This window comes from Gallus gallus, chromosome 2, assembly GCF_016699485.2.
Source record: "Gallus gallus isolate bGalGal1 chromosome 2, bGalGal1.mat.broiler.GRCg7b, whole genome shotgun sequence".
Taxonomy (NCBI): Eukaryota; Metazoa; Chordata; class Aves; order Galliformes; family Phasianidae; genus Gallus; species Gallus gallus.
The window spans coordinates 141,747,367-141,767,734 of record NC_052533.1 but is presented as its reverse complement, the minus strand read 5'-3'; the positions used below and the strand labels follow the sequence as shown (position 1 = coordinate 141,767,734).

General features: G+C 42.1%; 1 long non-coding RNA gene across 1 annotated transcript; it reads right to left on the bottom strand.

Annotated features, from left to right (window-relative positions):
- Positions 1 to 16,965: 16,965 nt before the first annotated feature.
- On the bottom strand, positions 16,966 to 20,342 carry LOC121109578. Its single transcript, XR_005857258.1, has 2 exons — positions 20,131 to 20,342; positions 16,966 to 18,242 (listed from the first exon to the last, which is right to left on the bottom strand). It is a non-coding gene; the product is annotated as an uncharacterized LOC121109578 (long non-coding RNA).
- Positions 20,343 to 20,368: the final 26 nt, after the last annotated feature.

The window sequence follows — 20,368 nt, the reverse complement described above, 5'->3', positions numbered from 1 at the left end:
AACTTTGGTTTGGAAGGCATTCAGTACTTGATATTTCTATTGCTTTCCTGGGAAGTCAATGCTCTAAATACTGATGAATCAGGTTGTTTATTTAAGTTCCTTACTGTAAAGTGAGCTCTCCAAATTTAGCTCTGACTGCTATTATGAACTTCGATTTAGGAGGTGTAAAATACAGAAATAAAATCCACTTTTTGCTCAGAGATTATCATCAGTGGTGTTTATTTTTTCTGGTTTTGTTTTCTCCCCCAGCTTAATTGTCTGTAAGAGACAAGTTTTATCAGACCAGCATTGATTAAAACAAACTTACAGGCTGAATTCTCACTCAATATTTCAATGATTGAGGGCTGCTGAAGAAAAATAATCACTTTTTCTTTGCCTTCCATTTCTAGATAGGAGTGAAGCTAGCAGTAACAAAAATATGGCGTGCAAAGGTCTTTTTATGCTATTTCCATCCAGGAAGTCTCATGAATCCCCAAGACAGCACACTGTCATGAGCATCCCACCTTTTTTCCAATAAGCTTCTGAGGTATGAAGAGCTGAGCCAAGGTCCCTTTCTGGACAACTGGATTACTGTTAAACTCTCTGTCCCTTATTTTCCTCTGCTCCTTAGAATTCACCATACCACAGCTAAAACTTCTTGTGCATTACTGTTCTGACTGTATACCTACTTATAGAGAGTACCCATCCCTTTTCATCATATCCAGATCCCTAATTCTCTTCTTAAGGCCTTGTGCTGGTCTTTCCCACACATACTTATGTTCTTACTTTTGTATTTTCCCCCCATTCTGCCCTCACAGATACAGTCTTTGGGTGCAGTTCCAGAAGCCATTTACCCTGGTTTATGTTTAGGTAGGAATTCACAAAAAGTTGGCCATACCGTACATTCACATTCCAATATCCTAAAGCCATGAGGTGGTGTGTGCTTTTGAAACGGAGTCATTACTCCAGCAAAATAGCCTGCTAGATTTCTAAGAAAGACGAGAGCAAAGCTTAAAAGTAATAAGGAATAACCAGGAAAGAGGCAATGGGAAATGCAAGTTGTGTTGCTGGAGCAACCCATGATATGTTTCTGTTATTAGGAAGCAATCATAGTGATAAAAACATTATCAGTACTAGTACAGTAGTAGTTGCAATAGTAGCAAAGGTACTATAATGTTAACTTTTTAAGAAGAAAAGTGATATTTGCAGCAGGAGGGGACAGGGTCCTGTGGCCACCGACATCTGGTAAATGTCTCTGCTGTGGGCTATAGCCCCTTCTTGATTGCTGCTGGACAATAAGATGGTCTGCTCTGGAAAGAATTTTGTGGGGGAGTTATTCCACAAAAGCCTTGTGGCAGCTGCCAGGATGGGATAGAACCGAGGAAAGAGAATGAGGGTCACAGATGAGATATGGCAGCACTTTCACCTACAGGGATAATGAAGGACTGTTTCCGGCCACTCATGGTTGCTGAGCCATCCTCTCAGATCAGCTGTGAGACCAACAAAGGAGAAAGATGATTTGATTCCACCTGAGACTTTATCCTGGACTACAAATTTGAAGAATGTAAGATAAAAAAGAGCGAAACTTTATGCCTGGGGAAAGGTGGGTGGGAAACTATTGGTCTGGAGCTCTCAGCTGCTGCTCTGGATCATAGCAAAATTCACAGTCAGTAAGAGCAGACTGGCCAACACCATGCAAAGCAGTATTTCTTGGGTTGCACTGCTATATGCAGGATGAAGAGCCCAACTATCAAATGATATTGGCATATGACAGACATTAGAAAGGTGCTCCTAGGGCAGCATAGTTCCTAAATGAGCAGTTGTCCCTAAGATTTTCTGACTCGTGGCTACACTATACTCAGAAAGCCGTGGATCAAGTAAAGAAGCTGAAGCTCTTTGAAGTGATTTGGCTACTGCAGACCACCCTACAGGGTGCAGCAATGAGTCAAACTCAGGTCAGATGGTCACAGCAGGCAACTGGAAATCAAGAGTTCTTGCATTAGCACATTATCCTCAAATGCTGGCATAAAGCAATTGACATTTTTGTACTTCACTCAACATGAGCATCGTTAGCATTACTTGAATTAATAGGAGGCACAGTACCTGAGAAATGCTTTAAAACTGGAATCATTAAGTGTGATAACATAATAGAACAAGATCTGCAATCTGCTTGTATTGATAGATATGAAAATCTGGGCTCCTGCTGTTTCACATTTTCAGGGTAATTGCTAAAAGAGAAAATGATCTATGTGTCAAGTCAACTCATTAAACAAATTGAGACTTTGAACTACTTGATTTGGGTGAAAATTTAATCATGGAGAGAAGGGGTGAACTGACACTGAACACATTTCCTATTTTCTGCCCTAGGGCCATTTTAGATACCACAGTAACACAATATTCTTACTGCTATTTTATAATCTAACTGAAAATCAGCATTACTTTGTGTACTTCTTTTCCACAGAGAACAGAGGAAGTGCTTATTCATGCATCTGTAGTTAGGATGCAATAAAAAAGTAAACAGAGACTGTAAGGCTCTGAAATACGGGCAGTAGGATGGGGAGTGTGATGCAAACATGCTGATACTGTCTCCTCAGAGACTGGTACCCATTTGTTTTCCAGGACTTTGTTGTAAGCAGGCAGAAGAGCAAAGAACCAATACCTGTTTGCCTCCTTCCCATCTTGCTGTTGGTGTTGTTCATGCTCCAGTGCTGTGTAAAGAGGTCCAGGCTCCATAAATGCACCCTGAGAAACTTTTCTCCACCCTCTCAAGTTGCAGCTGCTATCACCGGATCTCCTAAAAATTCATTCTGGTATGTGAATGTGATCAATCCTACTCATTACAATTAGGCAGAAGGTAAATAAATCTTGTGTCCCATCAGGGTTTTTCTATTGGGTTGGAGAGTGCTTAAAAGACCCTGCAGCACTCGACTTGCTTCATTTTGACATTGGAAACTTTTTACTTTTGTGTAACTACAGAGTGTTTGTGCAAGATACATTCCTGTGTCAAGCAGAATCCGTGCTGTATTTACCGAGCATAAGCCAATACAACGGGTGCTCACTGTAATGAACAGTGTTTGGAGTGAAATGTCTAATGAGTATAGATGCTATCAAAGCTGTTCTCTTGCTCAGAAGTGAATGTTAATGCCAATTACTCATGTTCCTTGATTAAATTCTCTCCGAACATTAAGTACTGCAGAAAAAAATCTATCTCAAAATATGCACGTTGCAGTTGAGTCAGAAGCTGGTACCAAAAACCCAGGGGCAAAGTGTGCTCTGTGCTTTGATCAGTCAAGCAATATTGCTATTAAAGTGCCCTGGATGTGACTGATAATAGATTACTATGCTGAATATTCCACTAGATCACAGTCAGGTTCATGGACACCAGACTGCAATGTACTTCCAGGGCAAGAGAAGTACTTGCATAAGTAAATGACTGAATGAAGATATTTTACATGGGGAAAGAGGAGGTTCTGCTACAGATGGGTCAGTTCTCCAGATTTACAGCTGGGCATCATATAAACAATGAGAGCCAGGCAGTGATGTCTCATAGTTGAGGCTGCTCTTGGTTTGAGGGAATCCAAGTCAGCCATTCTGTTTGAGAAACTGCTGCGAGGTATGTCTGCAGTACCAAAAACAACAACAAAAGGTTTCTCTTTAAAGGTGGAAAGGATTATTATGAGAGTTACAGCAATGCATACTTTTTATATTCACTAAATCAGAGTTCAAGAGTGGAAGAGATACTTGAACTGTCTGTCCTTAACCACTTTCCCTGTCTTGGGCCATTGCATGTCATAGAACTATCACTGCTTTCAGCCAGGTCTCCTAGAGCTGTGACATAGTGACTGCTAAAACAGCCATCGCATCTTGAGCTATGTGTGAGATGTAATATTGGAAACAGAGAGTAAAAGGAAAACTTAGAGTTGAAATAAAACTGGAAGTGGCTGATGGAAGAGCTGCTCTTCGTCTTCATCTCTGGATTCAGACTAGGCTGACATCTTCTACCCAAAGTATTGAGGACCTGCTGAGGACACTGGTGTACGTGCCCTCCAGCCAGCACCTGATCAGAGCACTGCTCAGCACAGTGTTCACAAAATAGATGCATTATATAAGAGATGAGGGAAGAGGAGTGGCAGGAATGGCAAAATGTCTCATTCAGAGATGGGTAAGAAGCCATTAGCAGAGCTGGAAAAGGCCACAGATGTCCCAGCCCCAAAGATTGCGCTTTAAATATTTAACCACTCGATGTTTATATCCCATTTTTTACTGACAGATCACAGCACCTAGCATAAATTCAGTTTCACACTTTGCAAATATCACTTCATAAATCTTCATGGCGTGTGCATGCAGTGGGTGTGTGACTGGCATCGTCCCCCCTTCACCACTTTGGGGTGCTCACACAGCACAGTGGGCAGAGACAAAACTGCCAGAGGATACTCCTGAAGCACTCGGGTAGGGAAGAGCCCAAAGGCCAACCAAGACCCACGGAAATCACACCATGAATATAGCAGATAGTAGAACGTGGGCTTGAGCCAAATGCAATTGCTGCCAGCAGCACTTTGATACTCATACAAATTTAAGTTAGCTGAGAAAAAGAAAGAGATTGGAAGTAATGGGAGACATATGAATCACATCTACAAGTCTTTGTGTAATTTAACTTTGAAATTTAAGATTTAAACTAATGTATTCCTTGGTCAAAAATTATTCTAGTTTCTCCGGGCAGGTAGTAAGAGAAAGAAATGCGATCTTTTTGATTAAGCCAGAACATTTACTGCCACTGGGAAGTGCTGCACATAATGTACCATGGGGACATGCTGCTTTCTGCAGTTTCTGCTACAACTGCAATATCTTACAGTAAACTTTAAAAAGTACAGTATATAGGAAGTCTCAAATCATCCTCGTTAACTGCATTTATACAACAGTGCACCGATCTATTAAGGTGGTAGAGAAGTTGCCAGTAGAGTAAATTAAATTCTGATTTTACTTCCCAACACTTAGTATAAATCTAGACAACTTGTCCAATTCTTGTAGCATTATTCCAGAATTAAACCATTCAATACAGCTATTAAATTTATGTCTTGCTTGAGCATTGAGTATTTCCACTGGTGCCAACAGGGTTGCCCTCATGAGCTTTAAATTTGTTGATGCCTTAGAAAATTTAAGTGTATGCCAGGGACCAAAAACCACCCTACAAGACTAAAAACAACACACTGGTGGAAAGCTGGAAGCTGATACAAAACCATTAATAGAAATGAAAAGGTACGATATCTTCCAGAGTGAAAAAAGAAAATTTATATCTTTGGAGGACACAGAAGAGCTGAAGGCTGTGGACATGCACCCTCATTTGAAAGACGCCAGTATTTAGTCTTCCTTCAGGATCCCACTGTGCTGCACAAAGGGAAGTTGAATCTCTGCATCCCCAAAAACTTACACCTGAGATTTCCACACAAGGTTTCCATTCCATCTTGGAGATGTTCAAAGTCAGGCTGGATGGATGTGCACCTGCTCTAGCTGTAGGTGTCCCTGTTCATTGGAGGGCAGTTGGACAAGATGACTTTTACGGGTCTTTTCCATCTCAAGTGATTCCACGATTCTACGATTTATCTGCACCTAATTAAGCACTCTACAAAATCCACCATTATCTACAATATATTGTTCAGGAAAGTAAGTTATAAAACAAAGAAATAACTTACCTAAGACCTCATCATGTATTCAAACACCAGCAAATGAGCCTACTCAACTGCCACACAAAGGGAAAAAATTTAAGTACACTTGGAAATAGGCTTTGTGGCTTTGTTCATTCAGTCTCATGCATGAAATGGAAATTTCCTGTTCCTGTCAACCTGAACTCTCAGGAGGTCATGACTGCTCAGCTAGAAGAGAGTAAACTGCCACAGCCTTATTTTCTAATGAGGGATAAACTCAGCCTAACATTTCAAGTTTGCTTGAGGATCATCTTTATGGTCCTGGTAACTCTCAGCTCAGACAGTGCAGGATGCTTAAGTGATATTGCAGTATGAATAATAAATCTTAAATTGGGATTAAGCAGGAACCATTTGACTACTGAAGAAGCATGCTGTAAAAAGCCACTTAAAAGATCTGTGTAAGCACTGGGATATGTCTGGTTGTCCAAGGGGGAGGTGGATGCCTGCACCTGGCTTACTGTCTGCAGGTCTTTGCCTACCTGCTCCCTCATCACACGTGGCACTGCGTAACCAACGCAGGCATTGATTTCCTCCCTCAATAACCAGCCCCCTAATTAAGTTGAACACTGCTCGATTCAGCCAGCCTGTAAACGCCACATTCATTATTCAGACTTCTCCAGATCTAAGGGAACTGAAGGGAAACGAAAACAGAGCTCCTCGTGGGATTTAACATGCACTCTGATGGTCTGCAGAGATCCAGCTTCAGGCACAGCACAGCTTCAACACATCATTTTTTGTCCTGTGCAAACAGAGTTGGGAAGACACCACAGGACAAGGGGCTCTGCTTTCAGAGTGGTCAGAGCCAAGGGACATAGGAACAATGCTGGAACAGGAACAGGGGAAGAAATAACAGGCACAGCCCTTCCAGGGAGCCACTTCTGACTCCCACTCCTTCCCTAGAGCGCAGCAGATGCTGCTCATGAGCAGCTGCCAGCCCCAGCTGTTGGGCCACTGAACTCCAGCCTTCCCACAGCACTCCCACGGTGGTGCCCAGCTGCCCTATGACTTGTAGAATTGGAAAGAAACACAATACTTTCTCTCCCACCTGTTTGTGCATTAGTCACAAGCCAGAGCAATGTCCAAGCCTTTGTACTTGCTCTGTCCCACCCCCTGAGGAAGGATGAGATCTGGATAAAGCTCACAAGAAAATGGCAGCTTGGCAATGCTACACACAAAGAGCCCTGCCTTGTGATGGATTAGAGCGGGTGTCTTCACACGGCTCCATAGAATAATAGAATCATGGAATCATTTAGGAAGAGATCCTTAAACGTCATTAGTCCAATTCCCTTGCAGTGAACAGGAACATCTACAGGTAGATCAGGGTGTTCAGAGCCCTGTCCAGCCTGAACTTGAATGTTCTGATTTTCTCCTTCTTAAAAAAAAAAAAAAAAAAAAAAAAAAAAAAAAAAAAAAAAAAAAGTCAGTAGTAGGACAGTGCAAGAATAGGCCTAAAAACAGCAGAACGGTAGCTCATAATGGGCATAACACATGGGCAACCTGTTCCAGAGCCTCACCACACTCTGAGTAAAGAATTTTTCCCTAACATTTAATCTACATTTTCCCTCTTTTATTTTAAAGCCATTTCCCCTTGTCTTACCACTAAAGGAGCATTTATGCTCACCCCCTTCCCTTGGCTGCCCTCCCTACAGCAGTCATGACATGGCTCTGTGTCCTTATTTCCTGCTACCAGAGGATGCCAAAATCCAGGCTTTTCTGGATCTCTGCCTTTCAGCTCTCAACAGCAGCCCTCGCTGCAAGGAAGCCAAGAAGACAACCTGGTGACGAGGCCACTCAACAAAGTGGATTGATTTCCATCGTCTTCATAATCCATGCTTTGGGTTTGCTTTAAATTTCTGTGATCAAGAAGAGATATGAAGGCAGATATCTCATATCATTGCTATCTTAATCTCCTTCCACCTACTTGCTTCCATGAATCTAGGTTTCCTTTCAAAATAGATAAGTATGTTAGTATGTAAATAGAAGTAAGTAAATGAATAAATAAATGCTTCCAAATAAAATTATCATTTTCAAGTTGAACAAAACACCCATTTAAATCTCAATGAAACATTACTGAACACATAGAAATAAAGAAAGTTTACTTTAGGTTGACAAGAAATCATGCTGCCCTAATTAGATCAATGTAATGAGGTTTTTCTCCCCAATATCTAAGCACTGTACCCAGACAGTAGCAATTTCTGGTGGTACAAACATGGTTTCCTCCATGGCTTTCCAAATTTTTATCTGATTTTTTTCTTTCCACAGGCATCCATACGGAGAGTTTTTTAAGAATCCACGAGGATTATTCATGGAATGTATTTTTAATAAGTGTGACTATATTCATAAATTGTACTTGCATTTGCACATGTGCACACAACTTATTACTTTATGAATCATAGAACATCCTGAGTTGGAAGGGACCCACGAGGATCACTGAATCCAACTCAAAGGTATTGCTAAATACTTCTGGAGAAAATCCCAAATTTAAAGCTGTTTGGGATCTGCTTTTATTTTCTTTATTCGTCACAGAGGTATTTGACACTCTCTATGATTGATCTTCTGGAACATTTCTTTGTTTATATGAAGAAATAACAAATATATATATATATATATATTAAATCAAGTATCATCATTCAACCAACTATTCATATGGACCAGGTGGAAGTCTGGTTTTCATGACTACCTGGCAATACTTTATTTATAAAGTGCATGCCAGAAATAATGTAAATAGAATTTCAGAGTTTGAAATTCAGAATTAGGCTTTTCCAATACTGTGATGTGATCCTCAGCAGCCTGGCTTCCCTTGCTTACTGGTGATGCCAAACAGGAGATGGGATACCAGCAGTGTGACTACCAGGTGTAACATTTCCATTAGTCACTCATGTAAAAACTTCTCCTTTTAGCAGATTGGTCAAACTTAACATTATGATGGTTAGCTTGATTTGTTTTCTGTTTTTGTTTGTTTGTTTAAAGAAAACCGATCGCAAAATGATGGCAAATCTAATAAAAACTCTAGATTTCAATGAGCAAAAAATGTTTCAGAGGAACTTACATATTGTAATAGTTGTAGCTTGATACTGCAGATACAACAAATTGCAAAAATGCTGTAAACAGATGAGAAACATAAAGAAATAAGAGGAAATCAGACCATAATGAGTGTGTTTACATGAAGGTGGATAAACTGGTACAAGAGAGTACAGCTGTCAGCACAGATAAACTGGGAGAGATACCAAAAAGGGAAGGAAAGGGAAACCAATAAAAAGTGCAAAGAAACAGCATCCTTAAGGCTAGAAGTTAGGCTGTGAAAAATCACACTGAGTTCCCATTTCAGAAGTACTGACATTGCTCTATGTGTACTTTGCAAAAGTAAAAGAAACAGCCAGCCAGGTTTGTGAAGGTGCGGATGACTACAAGAGATGACTGAAAAGGTGAATGGTATGGTAATGGGAGCATCTATATCCTTAAGGAACTGTTGCATCAACATTAATTATATGCAGTGTCAATGATAAATACAGTTTCTCCATCCCAACAGCATCAAAAAAAAAAAAAAAAAAAGAAAGAAAGAAAGAAAAGAAACCCACAAACTTACAGAAAATTCATATTTAGCCTTTGTCCTCCTGGTCCAGAACTGAGAACAATGGGTTTTCATAGTGAAACACCCTTATCTGCCTTAGTGGGTGAAGGACAAGACATGAAATGGGCAGCACTGGGGAAAGCTGTCTTCCCCTATATATGTCATTTCCTCTTTCTCAGCATTACTGTTTTGAGAGAGGACCTACTTTGCAAACATAGCAGGAAGAGTGAGTGAGTACAAGGAGGCACGCTCTGTGTTCTTCATTATAGGGCAGCACAAGATGCTTTTTGCCCCAGCTGCTAAGGGACACAAAACACCTGGAGTAACTATGCAATCAGGATCACCTGGACTTTCCCACTAATTATCACTCTGCATTAACAACACAAGGAGAAAACGAGAGCATGCAAATATTCAACTGTGAGGCCAAATGGATCTCATAATGGCAGCACCCAGAAGCATTGGAGATGGAGGGTCCCTTGGGCCACCTCTGTGCCAAGGACACACACCACTGCCATACAGAGCCCTGAGAGCCCAACAACCAATCTCTCAATGAACCCCGGCTGAAACACTCAGCCAAAGCCATGCTGCTGCCCAAGCACAACACGGCTCTGCCATCTGCAGCCCTGCTGGGGGCTTTGCAGTCTTCAGCACTGCGTCACATCAAGCAAATCAAATTGGTCCCGTGACAAAGATTTTTCAAAGGTGCCTGAAGTGCGACTTGCATATTTGTGGGAGGTGGGAATAATCATGCTTTTTAAGGGCTTGGAATGCACCTTCTGTGAGGCAGGTGCTGCTGTGAATAAATAACAGCCTCCATCAGAGCGCACAACTTGCAAGTTCCTCCTGCCTGCATGACACCTGAGCTAATGATGCTGAGCTGGAGGACTGTGTATCCCATTACCCATCCCCAGAGCCAGCTGCTCCCCGTACCTGCAAAATCTGTACAGAAAGTTTCCTTCCAATTTGCGTTGCTGGCCAGCATAGGATGTCTCCTGCTTCTGCTGCCCTAAAGGAACCTCCACCTGATGGGAGCGGACTCTTTGAGTCATGCGGGATTTTCAGCATGATGTTGAAGTTAAACTTTTCACAGTTTGAAAACAACTCCGGGTGAAGATGGCAGGAGCTGAAGGAGTTTGGCTGGAAATTACACATTGCCTCTTAATCCATCACTGCTGTGCAGCAGCCCTGCCTGTGCAGACTCCTGGCTCTTCTGGAAGTGGTTGGGATGGCTTCGGGCTTTTGGCAGTTTTATGCAAGCAGATTTTCATGCTTTGATATCATCCCTGACATGACTTTTGATCCAGCAGAGGTGATACTGACACTTTTTTTTTTTTTTTTTTACTGGGAATATTTTATTTGCGTTCAGTGCTGCAAGCGCATGTTGCAGTTGCATGTGTTATTAGTGAGAAGGGCATTTCGGAATAGCCAGAATACTCTTCAAAAATAAATAAATAACATAGAAATAGAGGAAGGATGATGTTTCAAGCTGGCAGACAGGCAAATTTTAGAAAATAAAATAAAATAAAATAACTGGTGGAAAGTGCATTTTGCTCTCCCTGTCAGGGCAGATGCAGAGGAAAGGAGGGTAACCAGCCAAGGAACACCGTGTGCCTCAGGGAACCCCCTGCTGAAGGACATGCATATAAGTGAGAAAGTCAAACGCCCCTATTTGCTCTGCAAAGGAGGCTGCAATACCTTATTCAAGCGTTTGAGCTACAGAGGGAATTGTTCATAAAGGCAGATGGAATTAAAGGGCACACTATTTAACGGGCCAGATTGATGTGCACACTGATAAGATATACTTCAAATTGACTGAATGTCTGATTTGGGTGAAATAGTCTTATTTTTCTTTCTCCTTTTTTTTTTTTTTTTTCTTGAACGATGTTATCTGTGATTTTTTTCACTTGTAAGCTATGTCCTTTGCTGTGACCCCAGTCAGAACTGACACTTGCCAAATATTAGATTAATGTAAAAAATATATATATATATCTATCCTAACTCATGCCACTTGAAGGCCCATTTAAGCAAATGAATTTTGTGCTAATAAAGTTCTCATCCCACCTAAACCAGATTACAGACTGATCATAGCCTGCCTGCTTGCAGCAGGCCGCACCAGGGCACACTGCAAATTTTTCTATGATAGCTTACCATGATAGCTGACCTCTGTGCTAACCAATGGAGACATATAAGATTGCACATCATCATTTCCTCCTCCTTTTCCTTGAATCATAGACTCATAGAATGACTTAGGTTGGAGGGGACTTTAAAGACTATTGAATTCCAACCCTCCTGCCATGGGCATTGCTGCTACTCAGTAGATCAGGTTGTCCTGGGCCCCATCCAACCTGGCCTTGAACGTCTCCAGAGATGGGGCACCCACAGTTTGTCTGGGCAGCCTGTAGCAGGGCCTCACCACCACCTGAATAAAGACTTTTTTTTCCCTAAAATCTAACCTAAATTTTCCCTCTTTTATTTTAAAGCCATTCCACCTTACCCTATCACTATCAAAGCATGTAAAAAGTCAGTCTCCCTCCTCCTTATAAGTTCCTTCCAAGTACTGGAAGGTCACAGTGAGATCTCCCTGGAGTCTTTTCCAAGTTAAACAAGCCCTGCTCCCTCAACATTTCTTCATAGGAGAGATGTTTCAGCCTTCTGATCATCTTTGTAGCCCTCCTCTCCAACAAGAATTGATGAGGTGATCTTTTTTATGTGTGCCCTCAGTGCTATGAAAGCACAGTTGCTGGGAGCTGGCAGGCTTAACAAAGTATTAAGCTGATCTGGATTTATAGTCGCACAACTCTTCCAGTTGATGTTGTTACCCAATTGCAAACCTCAGCAATAGGACTTCCACCAGTATGTGGTGTGAATTTACTTTATGAGTGAAAATGATAATTTCAGTGCAGATTAGTTGAAAGAGTTTGTTACATGAAGACGCTCCGAAAGGTTCATTTGAATTTTTAAGGGGATTAGTTAAACTGCATTAATTAAAGCCCTTTATGGCAACTGTCAGAATTAAAGTGGCTTTGACTTATTTTGGTTTACTTCTCTTTCAAGGCTAAGTCATATTAGGGCCACTTTAATTGTGAAATGGGAGGCTTAATGCAATTTGGCTAATTCACTTTAAACTCCTGCTTTTAGTTCATTTAAAGCAACTTCCTTGATTGTCCCTGTATAGGCAAACCCAAGCAAAAAGTCAGGATCACATTAGTAGAAAAAACCTAAGGGTAACTTTGACAGAATTCCAAATATTTAAGAACATATTCTGGACATTGCTGTCATTGTCACCAATGGTCTTTAGGAATTGCAGGAAAAGATGTTGAGGTCCAAAGAGGTACAATGAGGAACAGAAGCTCAGTGCTGAACTGTAGCTGCCTATCAGGGACAGGATGGTCAGTCCTGCACTAAAACTGTACTCCAGCCTAAAATAAAGGAGAACAAAGATCTATCAGGAAAAATTTCTTCTTGGACAAAGTCATAATGCACTGGGACAGGCCACCCAGGGAGATGGTGGAGTCACCATCCCTGGAGGTGTTCAGAAATTGTGGAGGTGTGACACTGGGGGACATGGGTTGGGAGGGCAGGGTGGTGGTGGGATGATGGTTGGACTGGATGATCTTGGAGGTCCTTTCCAGCCTTAATGAATCTATGATTCTATAACAAGTTCAGAAAATTCCTCTCAGCCCTTAGAAAAGAGTGCTTGGGTCATGGGCTGAGAGGGAAGAAGAGAGCAGTTTGAATATAAGGAAGAAGATTTCATTTAAAGCTCTTTGAGGTTCCTTCCAATCCAAACAATTCTATGATTCTATGACTGTCTCTGTAGGTGCAGGTTGTTTTTATTATACATTTCATTGCTTCAGAAAATCTATACTCTTTTTGCATTGTCTATTTAAGGCTAGAAATTATTATTAATGCAACAGTGGTGCAGACGGTAATGTTACGGTGAGCGCAGCTCACAAAGACAAGGTTACTGTCTGCACCAAATGAATGGCTGTGCCTCGGTGTAGATTAGAATCTGAATTGCCACATTAAATGAGAGGGAGTGTGAGACAGGCTTCTTGTACTGCTGAGATCCATTTTAGGATTGAATCTTACTCCAAACACCAGCATAAGTGAGGGCAGAAGTAGTAATTAGCAGGACCATTTCTATTTGGAGATGGCTGTGTGCATGACTGAGCGCCAATGGCCTGTTGATGAGTAGGTGGAACTCCAAGGGGCTGCAGGCAGAGCGAGGCAGCAGTGATTAGCTGCCATGAGGGTAAGTTACTGTCTCCCGTGATGCTAAAGATATACTATACTTAATAGTTCATTGGCTAAATGCGTTCAGATGGTTGATATTGCCTGGCCGGAAACATTCATTCACGTAATTAGTTTACCTTCTTAGTTTAAATCAAATGGAAAATCCCCCTGTAAGGCACAACTTTGGCTGTTGTGCCAGTCTTAATCAGTGCAGTGCTCTTGACTTTGCAAAGCTGTCTGGTGCAAGACTCCAAGAGAAAAGCAAGGTCCTCTAATCCCCTGCCTTATCACAGAACCTTATCACAGCCCTCCTGGAAATGCTCTGGATTTTTTTCTGGATAACTTGGCCCCAAGATTTGCAGCAGCTGCTGATGAAGTCAATGGAAAACAAGCCCTCATGTGACAGGCTGTTATCAGTCAACAATGTTAACTCCAGGAGTGTGATAGGAGGGAAAGGGGATGACTCATCTCCTGTCACAAATCGTCTGTGTCACAGATTTGCAGTTATACTTTTTTTCCAGAGGAACCTCAGCGACTTCACCCTTATAAATAATCTTCAGGTGACTTCTCCGGGAATCGCAAACATTTGATTTAATGACTTAATCTTTTCTCTCCATATCATAACAAGACAAATACCTTTAAATATGGTGTGTATGAGGCAGAGGAAAAAAAAAAAAAAAAGAGCATAAAGAAGAGTGTCCAATTTTAAAATACCTTTAAAGGTACTTCAAGGTTAAGGCAGACCCTAAAAAACATTGGAGTAATGCTATTTGAATCAGCAATTGTATTGCTCCACCTCTTTCTATCTCACTGGCCCTATTTTGCAGGCAATAACATTCAAAGACCGGAGGTAAGTTTAAAATCAGCACTGGCCCAAGAAGTTTCAGCTCAAGTGATCCTTCCATCATCCTCCAGTACTTTTGGTGGGGGAAGATGGATTTTTAATTCTGTGACACTGAGGAATTCAAACTGAATTTCTCTCTCTTAAAAAAACTTCTGAAATACCAGAACTGAGAAGGAGAAAATCCTTTGAGATCCTCAACATTGCACGACCACACCACAAAACTTGGCATGATTCAGAGTTTGGCAAGTTGGTATCCAGCAAGGATTACCTTTAGCTCATTTAAGGCATAGTTACATGGCATTTGAGAGAGAAAAGTTTGGTGCAGAGACCATGCCCCAGCACATGCACAGAAGAAACAATAACAGTGATGAGAGGTGGTGACAAGGTTTTGCCATTTCCATATTATTATACTTCTTTGGAGAGCAGCCCTGCAGAATAGGATCTGAAGGTTCTGGTTGATAGCAAGCTGGATTTGTGCGAGGGAAGAGACTGTCCCCTCTGATCTGTGCTGTGCGGCCTCATCTCAAGCACTGGGTGCAGTTCTGGGTGCAACAATATAAGATGAACATAAAACTATTAGAGTGTCCAAAGGAGAGCTACAAAGATGGTGAAGTCTCTGGAGGGCAAGACATGTGAGGAGCAGCTGAGGTCCCTTGGTTTGCTCAGCCTGGAGCAGAGGAGCTGAGGGGAGGCCTCATGGCAGCTGCAGCTCCTCACAGGGAGCGGAGGGGCAGCGCTGAGCTCTGCTCTCTGTGACAGTGACAGGGCCTGAGGGAACGGCGTGGAGCTATGTGAGGGGAGGGGCAGCTGGGGGTTAGGACGAAGTTCGGCACCAGAGGGCAGTGGGCATGGAACAGGCTGCCCAGGGCACTGGTCGTGACCCCGAGCTGCTGTAGTTCAAGGAGCATTTGGACAACACTCTCAGACATAGGGTTTGAATTTTGGGTGGTCCTATGTGGAGCCAAGCGTTGGACTCGATGATCCTTGGTGGGTCCCTTCCAAGTTGGGATATTCTATGATGCTATGATTTTGTTGAGTTTTTGCACTGTTCAGGCTTCAGCAGCAGGGCTGGATTCTGGAAAGGGCTGTCTGTATGATCACGGTACTCCTTGTGCAGTATTACGTCCCATAAAGAGCTCACTGAGTACAGGCAGTTCTTAAACCTCCACACTTCACTCACAGCAATCCACAGAAGTCAACTGCTGCTGTAGTCCATAGCAGAAGGATACTGCAGTCTCAAGCTTCATTTGTTTGCTTGTACTTGCTTCTGCATTCTTTGCTTTTGACCTATAAGTACAATATAGAGTCCCACAATCATTTTTCCATTAATTTTCATCTTTCCCAACTCATTTAGCAAACAAATATGTCTTGTGTACTTGCACAGTCTCCTGTGCAGTGAAACATACCACCCAGTTCAGTGTGGTGCAAAGAGCAAATCTACTGCCTTTGGAAACCCTGCAAGCTGACAGCAGGAAGCAGTTGTCTTCTGGACATTTTGTTCCAGTTCAGTGCTTCCTCATTTAAGAAAATAACTTTTGGTCTGACTTCACTCAATAAGAACAAAACAGCCAGACAGTTTGCTATCTTGAGGCAAATTTCCCAGTGATTATAAGAGAAGATATAGTGGGGAGCACTAGGGGTTTTCTGGCCCTGAGTACAATACAGCAGGTTGAGCACCAGTTTAGCAAGCACATCACTACAGTGAGGTGACTGCTGTGAGCAAACATGGGCCAAAGCTGCTGACTGCCAGGGCCCACCTGCACCTTACTGTCAAACTGCATTCTACCTGCATCTAACCACATTCATGCCAACCCAAGGGGCTGTCACAGAATCATCAAGGTCGGAAAAGACCTTCAAGATGATCCAGTCCAACTGTCCATCTATCACCAATATTTCCCAGTAAACTATGCCCATCAGTACAATGTCTAAATGTTTCTTGAAACATTTCTTTCTATCCCTCAGGGTCTCACTGCTGCATTGCTGTTTATCTGTGTTTTCTGTTAATACCTCAGAAAAGCAATATACAGAAGAGATTTGTAAAACAGGAGCATACTGTATGGACCAAATATCTGAGATCAAATGGCAAACCCAAAGCTGCCAGTGTATCCTCAAAAATGTCCACTGACTCTGTGTAAGCAAGGCAGATGTTTTATTCAAATGCAAATCAATCAGATGTTTTATTCCAGCACTTCCACTGGAGAATAATACTGTTTTGTTGTCCGACATGTAGCTGAAGGGGAATGCATTTGGGGAGAAGCAGAGATGCGACTTCTGTGATGCTCTTTTGCATTTCTTTTTCTTTCATGCTCTCTGTGTAGCAAGAAAGGCAGAGCAAGGAATCTGGTTTTATGTAAGGAAAAGCAGATTTGGTATCAGGTAGCAAAAGCTATGATCCAAAATGGGAACTTGAACTAGGTTACCAAAACTGGAAATGAAGATCTAGCAGGAGTTACTGAAGGGTGAGTCCTTGCAAACAAGAGATTAAGAGAGAAATCTGTTTAGAAGGCCCCTGCCAGTGGGGGCTCTTTGCTAAGAAATTGAAGCTTAAGAAATTCCTCCAGAAAAAAAAAAAAAAAGAAAAGAAATAAAAAGAAGAAAGTGTTCTTAAAAAGACAGCCCAAACAAGAAGAATCAGCCAATAAGATCATTAATTAAAAAATTTATTTTCAGATGGTTCAGAAAGAGAAAGTGGTTGGTGCTGAGAGTTCCCTTTGTCCATGGCTACAGGCAGATTCCAGCTGAATTCAGATCATTATGGGCTACAGTCAGGGTCTGAGTGTCCCTCAGTCCTTAGATGAATGACCTTCTGTCTTTGTAAAAGGTCAAGACACTCTCAAATGGATTTGTGGAGGAGTGAGAGGATAGAGGTGTTCCATGTTTTGGTGATGTCATTCTCAAGGCCTGCGACAGTCAAAGAAGGAACAATGAAAGAAGAACCAACTAAAATCACTGTGGGCAGATCCTCCTACCCTATCCAGTTCTCCCCCAAGCTCACAACAAGGCTTTCAAACGCTTGTCTGAATAGCAAAACAGAAGAAAAACATCCTAGGGTAACATAAATAACATGCAGTCAGTGGTATGGTAAGACAAGAACATTCTACAACTGTAAAATGAAAAGTAGCATGGAAAAAAGAGCTCAAACATATTAAAACCCTAGGAAAATGAGCTCCCCTGAAAAAAGGTGAAGATCACTACAAAAAAAAAAAAAAAAAAAAAAGATGGTATAGGGGTTTGGATAAATTACATTTCCAGTAACACAGTGACAAATCTCAATTAGGTATGTGATAGAGAAAAAAGTGCATTCCATAAACAAGCCAATTATAAGTCATGAATCAGATTGTAATTTAGAAGGAAAAAGGAAAAGCAGTCAACTTACATTATTATAGGCAGACACAGTAATATCCTCCCAGACATCTCCACTCACAACCTTCTCACCTGGTTACTTCCATGACTGTAAAAAGTATTGCTACAGTACATTTTACATTCATCCTGGGAAACTCTTCTCAACAATCCAGAAACAGTGGTGAACACCAGAAATTTAATCACTGTAACATGGACATTGTACAGTTTGAAACAGCAAATGTAGATCACACTCAGTGACAAAAACTCAAATGGCATCAGAAGTATGGAGATTTCACACACTAGGTAAAACAGGATGGGGTATGGGTAGAATTAACTTATCTTTCCAGTTCAGCAGTGCCTTTTCTCCAGTTCCTACATACACTATAGAGACATAAAGGGCATGCCAGAAACATGTACCATCAAAGCAAGATGTGATGCTGTAAGAAACAAAAACTGCTGGAGTTGGAGTGTTTGGACAGTGCTCTCAGGCATAGGGTTTGGATGGTCCTGTGTGGCATCAGGAGTTGGACTCGATGATCCTTGTGGATCCCTTCCAACTTGGGATAGTCTGTGATTCAAAAAAAGAGCAATCAAGATCCATCAGTACGGGTACACACAGATATGCCTGCACTCTGAAATCAGAACATGTCCATCTGGTTGGCGGCATGACAGCCACTGCAGTGGAAGACATTTACACTCAAACTAGTAAAGTCTCCTAAAACCACGAGAAAGAGGGGCCAAGGCCAAAATTAAAACACTGTAAAATAAAGACAGAACCATTGTGAAAGAAGCTCATGAGGGTCTTATGGCGAGGCAACAGAGACTTAAAAACTTGAGTAAAGCAGCTTTAACACCACAGGAAAGTAAATAATGGATAATGACTTGCAATGATTTAACATCCCAGAAAAGAAATACCATCTATCCATTTCCTAACAGTATGCAGAAGACAAGTGAACATAACAAACACAACAGTACAGAGCAGAGATGTAGGATATAAGGACACACAAAGCAAGAAAGGAGGAGCAGCCATGTGCTATCAAGTCAGGGCAATACCAATCTTCTCATCCCTGCCCTCTCCTCTCACACCTTGCACACCTGCTCACTTGCATGACAGCAGCGGCTCCTGACGCATTAGATAAACTCATCATGGCAACCTCTTCCCAGAACTCCAAGGCAGGGGCCTGCAGCAGCCATTTAAAAACAGTAATAAGTACAGGACTGGGGTTACACAACCTGATGCAAAACATAACAGGTGTCATAAAGACCCCCTAAACCACAGAGCTAAGGAGATTTCAGGCCTCAAAAAAAACACAATGATACCAGTTGGATTCACTTATCATTCCACTAGAATAAAGCATAGACTAAAACAACTTCAGATGGTATGGAGAAGAAAAGGGCATGAAAAGTGGTAGGTCAAACAAAGGAATGCCATCAAGCTGCAACAGATACAAAAAGCAACGACAGAGAAGAAGCAAACACCAATCCCTAAAGGAACCGTTGGGCATCACCTCCATGCCCTCTCTCATTGGACCTTGCTCACCACACTACTTCCATGATATCCAAGCCTGATGCAGTATTTTTCACATCCATCCAGGAAACTCTGGTCAAAAATGCAGAGACAGAGGCCAACACCAGCAAATTCATCACTCTATCTGGGACAGTAATGGGATTGCAGGTGACACAGCGGACTGCACACACAGATAACAGAGCTCCCTTCAAAGCACAAGCATGGACATTTCAGCCCAGGAAAACAATGATGAAAAACAGGTGGGCATAAATGACCTTATCAGTAGAGCAGTCAAAGGCCTCCCATTTCCTTACTCTTTCAGGCAGAGGACAAGGATTTGCAACAAACACGTCGATTCATGCCCATCTGCCAGGCTGCAGGAGACACACAAAGCAACAAAGGAGCAGCCACCATTCATTCCTAGGGGCAGACCCTGGCTTCACCACCCTGCCCTCTCTCACTGGACCTTGCTCAATGCATTACTTTCATGAAAACCAAGCATGATGCCGTTTTTTTCACATCCATCCAGGAAATTCTGGTCAAAAATTACGGAGACAGCAGACAACACCAGCAAATTCATCACACTACCACAGACAGCACTGGGTTTGCAGAAGCCACACTGGAATGACTCATGGACAAATAAGCTCCCTTCAAAGATGAAGGATGGAGATTTCAAACCCCAGGAAAACCAGATTGGGATAAACGACATTTAAAGAGACCATACCAGCAGTGTCAGGTCTCCCATTACCTTACTCTTTCAGGTAATGAAAACAAGGACCTGCAACAAACACGCCAACACAATGCATGGCCATATGCCACTCTGCAAGAGACACACAAACCAACCACATACAAGCAGCCACCACCCATCACTAGGTGCAGCCCCAGGCTTCACCTCCCTGCCCTCGCTCACTGGACCTTGCTCACCGCATTACTTCCATGATATCCATACCTGATGCAGTATTTTTCACATCCGTCCCGGAAACTCTGGTCAGAAATGCAGAGGCAGCAGCCACCACCAGCAAATTCATCGCTCTATCTGGGACAGTAATGGGATTGCAGGAGCCACAGTGGATTGCACACACTGACAGAAGAGCTGCCTTCAAAGACCAGAAATGTAAATTTCAGCCCCAGGAAAAACAGCATGAAGAAAGGGTGAGCATAAATGACCTTACCAGGAGAAGCAGTCG